General features: G+C 36.0%; 1 long non-coding RNA gene across 1 annotated transcript; it reads right to left on the bottom strand.

The window, feature by feature from the left end:
- Positions 1 to 956: 956 nt before the first annotated feature.
- On the bottom strand, positions 957 to 11640 carry LOC125254937. Its single transcript, XR_007181797.1, has 3 exons — positions 9617 to 11640; positions 8839 to 8894; positions 957 to 1737 (listed from the first exon to the last, which is right to left on the bottom strand). It is a non-coding gene; the product is annotated as an uncharacterized LOC125254937 (long non-coding RNA).
- Positions 11641 to 11990: the final 350 nt, after the last annotated feature.

Raw genomic sequence — 11990 nt, 5'->3', positions numbered from 1 at the left:
AAAGAAGACCACCTCCCCCCATTTCCTCATGAAAACGAGGGGAGGAAAAAAAGCGAGTGAGGCTGCACTTCATTACAAATCATTCTCCCGTTTTTAAGTGCAATCATAACAGTTTCCATGACATCATCAGCTGTCAGTATGGGAAGCCGGTCCTTTATATTGTGAAACCCAAACCAGGGCACAGAGAGGAAACCAGCCCCCTCACGCAACGAGAAGTCCCACTGAGAAACACACTCACAATGATGAATGTTACACATGTGTGTAAAGGTGTGAGTGTATGCGCAAAGCCGTGGAATAGCATTAATAATTATGAAAATTCAAACATGGCCACTCACAGGTCACCACATACATTGCAACAACCGTCTGGGGAGACGGCATAACCAAAATTTCCTGACACGATAAAAATATATCACACAATATAGTTCTTTTTACAGGAAATGTTTTATATATTACATAACTATGTAGTAATGTCTACATTTCCATACTTCGGTGACTTAAATAATTTAAAAATGGGACTTTTTCTAAAATTTGGAGAAAAATTGGAACATAGACATTTGGAAAAAATTGGAACAGACACAAACCAAAACGTAAGACTAATCATGACAAATAAATAATAAGTCTCATATTAGTGCAAAACTGCTTCCTATAGCCAGATAAGCCATAAAATAGCATATAGCCTATATACACATTATTTGTGGTATATTAATACGCCAAACAGCGATGTTTCTTGGTAACTGTACATAACCTACTGTATTGTATGGAAGCCCATGTACTGTAAAAAAAAAAAAAATCTAAACAATATATTTAGGGTTTTTTTTTTTTTTTTTGCATGGTTTTTTTATTTTTATTTTATTTATTTATTTTTGAGTTGCACATAATCTTAAAAGTTGAGACAACTTTTTTTTATTTTGTCAATTCAAATACATCGAACAAATAAATTGGATAAACACAGTAAATTAAGATTAGTTTAATGCACATAGCATGGTGTGTTGTGTCAGAACTAAAGCATTGTTGAAAAGGGGAACTATTGCAAACACTTGTGTAAAAAATCTGTCAAATATATACCACAATATAAGCAGAATCTATAGTATATCATCACACTGACTATTTTTCAGCAGCCTTGGTTCTCTTTTTTTACACTTGTAAATTTTAAACTCAATATATTTAGGTTTTTTTTTTTTTTTTGCATGTTTTTTTAATTTTTTTATTTATTTATTTATTTATTTATTTTTGAGTTGCACATAATCTTAAAAGTTGAGACAACTTTTTTTTATTTTGTCAATTCAAATACATCGAACAAATCAATTGGATAAACACAGTAAATTAAGATTAGTTTAATGCACATAGCATGGTGTGTTGTGTCAGAACTAAAGCATTGTTGAAAAGGGGAACTATTGCAGACACTTGTGTAAAAAATCTGTCAAATATATACCACAATATAAGCAGAATCTATAGTATATCATCACACTGACTATTTTTCAGCAGCCTTGGTTCTCTTTTTTCCCCATTAATTTTTCCTATAAGATGTCTTCGTCAAAGAGTTCTGAGTTATAATTGTGCTGTAAAATTGAAAACTGCTTGCAGAATTGAAATTTCTACATGCATATTCATAAATTTCACCTTTCATCCACAGAACTGGTGTCCACAGCATATTTTAACACTTCCTCTGGACGTCTTGTGTTTATGACCCCTCAAATCCGTGAATTCTCATAAGTAAGAGGAAACAAGTTGATGTTTCTGTGCCAAGTGGGTAAACAGAACAAAAAAAACTTTTTTAAACACACTTGGCTGAATTTGCTTCTCATTATCTTCAAGCTTCAAGGCCTTTAATTGGTTTCTCAATGTTTGTGAGACCCGCTCAGCTTTGTTAATTTCTTACTTTTATAAACAAAAGTCTAATGATCAGAATTCAATAGAACAGACATGAGCAACATGGAAATCTGAATCGACAACATGATAATTACAATCATTCATACAAACACTCATCTTTTCCTCTTTAACTCCATCAAACACTGGAGGTTCCAAAAGGGGGGATCCATCAGTGATGCCATAAAATAACCATTTTGGGTTCCCAAAAGAACCTTTCAGTGAATAGTACTTTAAAGGACATACTCTAATTTTGTTTACACTTAAACAGAGATGAAGGTCTCCATCACTGAATGGTTCTCCTTTGACCTTTAACTGGATTTAATTGAGAAAGTGTGTGAAGAAACATCTGATGAGATCTTGAAGGGCCACTGAAGTACAACTCGAATTCCGGAAGGTTTTTTGTTTTTTTTAATTTTAATAAAATGGAAACTAAAGACTTTCAAATCACATGAGCCAATATTTTATTCACAATAGAACATAGATAACATAACAAATGTTTAAACTGAGAAATTTTACACTTTTATCCACTAAATGAGATCATTTCAAATTTGATGCCTGCTACAGGTCTCAAAAAAAGTTGGCACGGGGGCAACAAATGACTGAAAAAGCAAGAAATTTTTAAAAGATTTAGCCAGGAGAACATCTAGCAACTAATTAAGTTAATTGATTCAGGTCTGTAACATGATTAGCTATAAAAGGGATGTCTTAGAGAGGCAGATTCTCTCAGAAGTAAAGATGGGCAGAGGCTCTCCAATCTCTGAAAGTGTGAAAGATTGTGGAATACTTTAAAAACAATGTTCCTCAATGTCAAATTGCAAATCTCATCATCTCCAGTGCATAACATCATCAAAAGATTCAGAGAAACTGGAGAAATCTCTGTGCGTAAGGGACAAGGCCGAAGACCTTTATTGGATGCCCATGGTCTTCAGGCCCTCAGACGACACTGCATCACTCATCTGCATGATTGTGTCAATGACATTACTAAATGGGCCCAGGAATACTTCCAGAAACCACTGTCAGTAAACACAATCCGCCGTGCCATCTGCAGATGCCAACTGAAGCTCTATCATGCAAAAAGGAAGCCATATGTGAACATGGTCCAGAAGCGCCGTCGTGTCCTGTGGGCCAAGGCTAATTTAAAATGGACTGTTTCAAAGTGGAAAAGTGTTCTATGGTCAGACGAGTCCAAATTTGACATTGTTGTTGGAAATCACGTACTCCGTGTCCTCCGGGCTAAAGGGGGAGGGAGACCTTCCAGCATGTTATCAGCATTTAGTTCAAAAGACAGCATCTCTGATGGTATGGGGGTGCATAAGTGCATACGGTATGGGCAGCTTGCATGTTTTGGAAGGCACTATGAATGCTGAAAGGTATATAAAAGTTTCCAGACGACGTCTATTTCAGGGAAGGCCTTGTGTATTTCAGCAGGACAATACAAAACCAAATACTGCAGCTATTACAACAGCATGGCTTCGTCGTAGAAGAGTCCGGATGCTGAATTGGCCTGCCCGCAGTCCAGATCTTTCAACAATAGAAAACATTTGGCGCATCATTAAAAAAAAAAAATGTCAAAGACGACCACGAACTCTTCAGCAGCTGGAAACCTATATCAGGCAAGAATGGGACCAAATTCCAACACCAAAACTCCAGGAACTCATGACCTCGATGCCCAGATGTCTTCAAACTGTTTTGAAAAAGAAGAGGAGATGCTACACCATGGTAACATGCCCCCGTCCCAACTATTTTTAGACTTGTAGCAGGCATCAAATTTGAAATGAGCTCATTTTGTGCATAAAATTGTAAAATTTCTCAGTTTAAACATTTGTGATGTTATCTATGTTCTATTGTGAATAAAATATTGGCTGATATGAAAGTCTTTTAGTTTTCATTTTATTCAAATTTAAAAAACGTCCCAACTTTTCCAGAATTTGGGTTGTATGCTACAAATACCTCCTTTATCCAAACGGGGCATTATTTAGCTTGAGATCATAGACAAGGGGATTATGGGGATCTGTGTCAAAACAAACACAGTTCATCAAAGCAGGTGTCTGTAAATGGAGTCCCGTTATGTCATGTCACACACACAAAGGCCACAGGAATTCATCTTTTCTCACTCCCCTCGCTTCCCTTCTGGGTTTCTGGACAGACAGGCTTTAATTTTGGCATGTTTTGTCTGTCGTCTCTGCTGTTTTTGGCTGTCTATATTATGTGTAATATGCTCAAGTTCAATGAGTTCATGTGGCTGCCTTACCGTATACACTAGTGCACAATGCTACGTGACTACAGCCTAAACCCCATTCTGCTAAAATAAAGTCTGTCAAAGCCCAAGCTTTTGATTAAACACTGGAGCCCAGCCATGTGTCAAATGTCCCCTATTGAAGCCCACGTCTCTCAAAGTGTTTTTCTTTATAGGATGAGAACAAAAAAGTGTAAAATCCTTCTTTATTGAGCCCTTTCATTAAGTTCACAAAATCAGTCACGGCTATCTAAAATATTCACACAAATCCATTAAGCAGTGCAGACAAGCAAAAACACACATCCGTAAAATCGTTATGTCAACACCAGTTCTTTAGAGATGTAAAACACTTCAAATGTTATGCTGCATGCCTTATTTCTCATTGCTGCACTACACTCTTATTCATGAGTAAAATTAAGTCAAAGCTTCCATTTCATTCCCAGAACCTGCTGAATTAATGGCAACTGTCCTCAGCTGCAGAGGAGCATTGCAAAAATAGATAAATAAATAAACATGGGTAAAATGAGGATAAAAAGGCTGACAAAAAGGCCCCAAAGTCCTCAAGCAAAAAACTCACTTCTCTTTTTATTCTCTTTTTACAAAGAAAAAGCTGTTAAAAAACAAACTCGCTGTGCATTTACTGCCGAGTTCAACACACCGTAAACAAACATTTTCTAAACAAAAGTAGAAGAGCACTGAACTGTAACTAACCAAAACCAGCAAAGCTAATAAATTCAAGTTAAAGGGATAGTTCACCCAAAATATCACTTATTCACCCTCATGTCATTCCAAAACTGTAAGACTTCCTTTGTTCTGCAGAACACAAAGGAAGACACTTTAAAGAAAATTGCCTAAACAACATCGGACTCCACTGACTTCCACTGTATGGATAAAAAAAATATATATATATATATAAAAAAAAACCTTTTTCAAAATATCTTTTTTTGCGTTCCGTTGAAGTAAGAAAGCCATCCAGGTTCATGAACGACACAAGGGTGAGTAAATGGTCACAGAATTTTCATTTTTTTGTTTGACTATCCCTTTAATTTGAGAAGTCCAGTTCATCCAATGATTCAGGCCCTACGTAAACAGTGTTGTTATTAACTAAAAATATATCTATATGTTAATTAAAGTAAAGTTGAAAAAAAATATATATAAATACTAGATGAAAACGTAGACTTAAAAAAAATTTTGCCTGGGAAACTAACTGAAATAGAATAAGCAGAAGATATATATATATATATATATATATATATATATATATATATATATATATATACAGTGGGTACGGAAAGTATTCAGACCCCCTTAAATTTTTCACTCTTTTTTATATTGCACCATTTGCTAAAATCATTTAAGTTCATTTTTTACTCATTAATGTACACACAGCACCCCATATTGACAGAAAAACACAGAATTGTTGACATTTTTGCAGATTTATTAAAAAAGAAAAACTGAAATATCACATGGTCCTAAGTATTCAGACCCTTTGCTGTGACACTCATATATTTAACTCAGGTGCTGTCCATTTCTTCTGATCATCCTTGAGATGGTTCTACACCTTCATTTGAGTCCAGCTGTGTTTGATTATACTGATTGGACTTGATTAGGAAAGCCACACACCTGTCTATATAAGACCTTACAGCTCACAGTGCATGTCAGAGCAAATGAGAATCATGAGGTCAAAGGAACTGCCTGAAGAGCTCAGAGACAGAATTGTGGCAAGGCACAGATCTGGCCAAGGTCACAAATAAATTTCTGCTGCACTTAAGGTTCCTAAGAGCACAGTGGCCTCCATAATCCTTAAATGGAAGACGTTTGGGATGACCAGAACCCTTCCTAGAGCTGGCCGTCCGACCAAACTGAGCTATCGGGGGAGAAGAGCCTTGGTGAGAGGTAAAGAAGAACCCAAAGATCACTGTGGCTGAGCTCCAGAGATGCAGTCAGGAGATGGGAGAAAGTTGTAGAAAGTCAACCATCACTGCAGCCCTCCACCAGTCGGGGCTTTATGGCAGAGAGGCCCAACGGAAGCCTCTCCTCAGTGCAAGACACATGAAAGCCCGCATGGAGTTTGCTAAAAAACACCTGAAGGACTTCAAGATGGTGAGAAATAAGATTCTCTGGTCTGATGAGAACAAGATAGAACTTTTTGGCCTTAATTCTAAGCGGTATGTGTGGAGAAAACCAGGCACTGCTCATCACCTGTCCAATACAGTCCCAACAGTGAAGCATGGTGGTGGCAGCATAATGCTGTGGGGGTGTTTTCCAGCTGCAGGGACAGGACGACGAGGGAAAGATGAATGCGGCCAAGTACAGGGATATCCTGGACGAAAACCTTCTCCAGAGTGCTCAGGACCTCAGACTGGGTCGAAGGTTTACCTTCCATTCAAGACAAACAAGCACACAGCTAAAATAACGAAGGAGTGGCTTCACAACAACTCCATGACTGTTCTTGAATGGCCCAGCCAGAGCCCTGACTTAAACCCAATTGAGTATTTCTGGAGAGACCTAAAAAATGGCTGTCCACCAACGTTTACCATCCAATCTGACAGAACTGGAGAGGATCTGCAAGGAGGAATGGCAGAGGATCCCCAAATCCAGGTGTGAAAAACTTGTTGCATCTTTCCCAAAAAGACTCATGGCTGTATTAGATCAAAAGGGTCTTCTAATAAATACTGAGCAAAGGGTCTGAATACTTAGGACCATGTGATATTTCAGTTTTTCTTTTTTAATAAATCTGCAAAAATGTCAACAAATCTGTGTTTTTCTGTCAATATGGGGTGCTGTGTGTACATTAATGAGGAAACTTAAATGATTTTAGCAAATGGCTGCAATATAACAAAGAGTGAAAAATTGAAGGGGTCTGAATACTTTCCGTACCCACTGTATATATATATATATATATATATATATATATATATATATATATATATATATATAAATAAAAGTATTCAAAATATCAATCAATAATTCTATTCAAATAATACTAAAATAACAGTCCCGGCGTTTTACGTTGCTTATCACTGTTTGCAATTCATTAAAGAATTGAATGCTTCCTTAAAAATATTACATTATTTTTGGTATTTTAAAGCTGCAGCCCGTAAGTTTTGACTCTTCGTCGCCATCTCTGTTCGAAACTTGCAACTGTAGTTATTTGCAAATTATTATCATCTTTACATGGGTTGTGCATCGACATGTCTCCTCAGCACAGATGAATCTAATGCTTTGAGGAGAATGTGTGGCTGTCAGTCACCGCAGACCGCACCGGTGGATACTGTACTTCGCAAAGACAGATTGTAGTCTTGGAAGTATGACCAAAATAATAATTTTCACCGGAAAATGTCATCTGAACAAGTGAGTAACACTTTTGTTCTGACCAACTGAGAAAAAAAAAAAAACATTACAATAAATCCCGCTGCCAATGGTGATTAAATCTAACGATCGCTTAGCTCGCATCAAATCAAACCGTGCAAATTATTACTATTGTTATACTTTGTTCTCAAATTGTTAATGTTAACAACATCAGCATTGCGTGACTATGTATATTTAGTGTGTATTAGCGTTACCTGTAGATTTCAATTTCTGTACAGTCTAATCTCTAATTGTCCATTTGTCATACCATACAATCTGCCATCAAAATGATCAATTTAATTATTCCAGCTTGCTGTGAAAAAAGGATATAAATGATCCGCCACCTGCAGCATCCTCATATGCAATATAGCCTACTAGCTTGGACTTGTTCTTTATGTAAACAGACATGACGTAATGATGCAAAGACGAACCTACCAGTACCACTCGAATTAGAAAACAGTACAAGCTTACCGTTGTGAATCGGGCTAAGGTAAGGAGATAGTTTTGAACACTTGCTGGTTATGTACTTGCTCTAAAATTGATTTTGGATCATTTTTAACCAAAAAAAGTTACAGACTGCAGCTTTAAGTTTACTATATTTGAGATGCCCATTGTTTTTATACAACATAAATACTGCTCTAATTAAAAAGTAAATAAATTATATCAACAGATAAAAATATTAAGAATTATACTACATCCTTAAACTTCAATGTAGTAATTGTAGCTACTGTTTGACTGTAATTGAACTTTTTTAATTTTACTTTAAATTAGGAGCAGCTTGTATATTGGGAATGTCAAAGGGGCTCCCCAACACTCTATGACAGTTAAGACAGATTTGACTACATATTTGAACTTTAAAGACCTGAAGCCTTTTCAGATTTGGATAAAACAGAAACCTACAAGACGCACCGCCCACCACCCCACAAGTTAAGATTTTCCCACTGATCTAGGCTATATACATATGACGTTTCATGACATGTCATTTATATAGATGAGTGGATTTTCCCCATCAGGTTTTTACGGCATCGGAACAGGAACAGACATGTCCTCACATTTCCTTGAATTCTTTATCTGTGGAGATTCATTGGAACAGTCACATCAACGTGCATATAAAGTTTTGTGGTTAATTAAAGCCATATTCTAGTAAGAGGAGATTGAATCATCCGATTCATTCTTTCTGAGAGCACTTGGTTAAAGCAAAACCCAACAGAGCGAAACGTCAGCAACGGCTCCCAGGGCACGTTTTTCATTGCATTGTACAGGTGACATATTCATAAAACTTGAGTTTAGTCAGCATGTGGGTATCATGATAGAGCTGGCAAATAGAGAATACTCACATGGAAAGCTGTAACCATTTAATTAACAATCAGATGAATACACACCTCCTTGAGACGCAATTTTTTGACGCCTACGGTGTGATCTGTGGCTCGCCATTTTCCTGCCATAGACCAGAGGAGAGAAAGAATAGACAAACCACAGAATAAAGGGTCAAACACAAAGCATAATAATTAACTTATATGACCTCCTACTGTGGATATCTCATGAAATAACTATTTTCTGCATCTCTTTTGATGATGCACTGATTAATAAAGGATATACAACCGGCCCTTGACAACAGAAGCAATATAATGCAATGAGAGCATCTTAAAAATAAAGGTATTGCTACTGGCATCTAGGTTCCATGAAGAACTTTAACATCCATGGATGTTCTACAAAACTAAAGCTTCTTTACAGTGAAAAAAAAGTTCTTTATATTTTTAAAATCACTGAAAGGTTCTTTGAGGAAGCAAAAAAAAAAAAAAAAAAAGGTTCTTTGGCATCACTGTGAAAACCTAGTTTTGAAACCCCTGAGCCAGGGGTGTCCAGACCGAGTCAGTCGCTTTGGTCAGTCACATTTTAGCTTTTCTATAAGCCTACATATTCAAAATCCATGTAACTCCACATATAATAATATTGAAGAGATTTTACTATGACTACAGAGAGCAAAAATCGCGTTAAGTTCCCATGGCATGATGGCAACCAGATAAATCGCACGCGGATTACTTGTAAGGTTATGCCGCGCTAAACTTAGCAATAATAAACATGTTGAAAATGAACTATAAACACGATATTTTAAAGTAGGGCTTTATTGATCAAATAAATGAGTGAAAAAGTACTCACCCTCTGCTTTAAAACAGTTAAAATCTGTTGGGCTGTTATCGGCCAAAATAACAGCTTCATCACGGGACAACTTCTAACGCAATAGGGAAGACGTTGGTAAATTTGATTGGACCTATTACTTTACTTACAAAATAACAATTCAAAAATTATTAAAATGGCTACATTACATATTTACTTTTAAGCTGATAATATCATTAATTTGTGAAACTATATTTTACAGTATAGTTTTAGTCAGTAAATTCAGTGTAAACTCAGATAGGCCTACTTTTCATAGGCCTTAAATCTTCCGTATAACACCGTCGTATTAAACAACGGTTTGCATTAAAAGTGCTGCATGCAATTTTTTTTTATTATATAACGTCCCTATATTACAGATAGCCTACCCAGCCAATCAGAAAAGATAATCTGTCAGTCATTCTGCATGTTCAGGATGGTGTGTACGGTTGAAACAGCTGAAAACGCTTACAGCACCTTTAAGCAAATCTCAAAAGCCATATATTTTGTATTTCCCACCTATGAAAAATACTTGGATGGGAATGGACAACCTGTGAAGATGGGAATTGCCCGAAAGAAGAGAGTGAGGTGTTCTTTGCAGGACATCATGGGATGGGTTCTCAGTCCAACTTCTTGTCACATCAACTTAACGAATGGAAAAGATATTGGTGTGACAACACAGGGCATTCTGGGCTGGCAAGTCATAAGACTGGGATAGAGATGATGAGAGAGAGCAAAACTGTTTCAAATATATATAATAAGAAGAAATGTTTTTTGAACACCAAATCAGCATATTAGAATGATTTCTGAAGGATCATGTGACACTGGAGTAATGATGCTGAAAATTTGACTTTGCCATCACAGAAATAAATTATTTTTAAATGCATTAAATTTGAAAAAGTTAAATTAAAATTGTAATATTTCTTATTAAATGCAGCCTTTGAGAACATAAGAAACTTTTTAAGTTACATTATATTTGTTGCATTAAAAAGGTGTATATTAACACAAACAGTTGGCATTACTTTTAAAGTGCTTCCTTTTTTAACACATGTATATGAAGGACACAAATGGCACCTGTTTAATAGACAGACCATCATCAACTGAACAAAAGATAATAAAGTGACAAGAAACTGATAAAATAGCACTCGAAGGTAAAAGAAATTAGGATAAAATGAGAAATGAATAGAATGGTGTAGAAGAAAGACATCTCTTATTCCACCAGCTATGAAAAATATCTTCTTCAAAGGGCTTGTGCTGAATGTCATCACTTGTACTGTCATCTCATGGTCATGTCCACTCTCTAATGTCGAATGTTATAACATATGATGGCTGGGAACATTCATTTGGATGAATGAGGCAGACGGAGTGGAGAAATCTGGGTGGTATCCAGCGGTCATCTTTTTGAGGAAGAACACTTGAGGACAGAATCTTCCAGAAACTAGAAAAGTCTATAAACTGTAAAGTCAGTTCTCACGTTTCAGGAGTTCATTAACATGCTTGTTTTTGCATTTTTGGTGGGTGAATTTTAAAGAAACATTTCCAGGTCACATTTTAGTACAAAACAGTAAAATTATATTTCACAAAAATATTTAATTAATTTTAGGATATTTTTTGCACTGTGATATTTTCATGACAATTAACTCCACATTATCAATACCAGAGGAATGAGTCTTGGCTGTTTATTTATTTATTTGATCATTCACATTCTCAGCACGGTGAATTTCATTACTGCAATCTATATTTTCTTGTATTACAGTAAAAATGCTGTAATTATTTAAATGAGCATTTATTTTGTTCGCATGATAAACGTGTAAAATGAAAATGTCACAATGCAAAAAAAACAAAAACAGTTTCTTATTGCCTATTTTTTTTTTTTGGGGGGGGGGGTGAATATGACATGGTCTTAACAGGTTTCATAACCTCACGTGTGTGTGTGTGTGTGTGTGTGTGTGTGTGTGTGTGTGTGTGTGTGTGTGTGTGTGTGTGTGTGTGTGTGTGTGTGTGTGTGTGTGTGTGTGTGTGTGTGTGTGTGTGTGTGTGTGTGTGTGTGTGTGTGTGTGTGTGTGTGTGTGTGTGTGTGTGTGTGTGTGTATGAGTATGTATGCATGCATTTATTTATGCATATTTATGTATGTATGGTACAAAATGTATATGTATGGGTCTATATTTGTGTATGCGCATGTATATATATGTATGCATGCATGCATGTATGAATATGTATGCATGTACATAAATTATGTACTAGAGAATTATATCAAAACTAAGTTATGACAATATTATGGCAAAAGTTATGACAATTCTATAGTACATATATACACACATACAATATATATATAAAATTTATTTATATATGTGCGTGTAACCTGTCAAGACCACATCC

The sequence above is a fragment of the Megalobrama amblycephala genome, linkage group LG20 (genome assembly GCF_018812025.1).
Source record: "Megalobrama amblycephala isolate DHTTF-2021 linkage group LG20, ASM1881202v1, whole genome shotgun sequence".
Taxonomy (NCBI): Eukaryota; Metazoa; Chordata; class Actinopteri; order Cypriniformes; family Xenocyprididae; genus Megalobrama; species Megalobrama amblycephala.
This window is presented reverse-complemented; position numbering and strand designations above follow the sequence as displayed.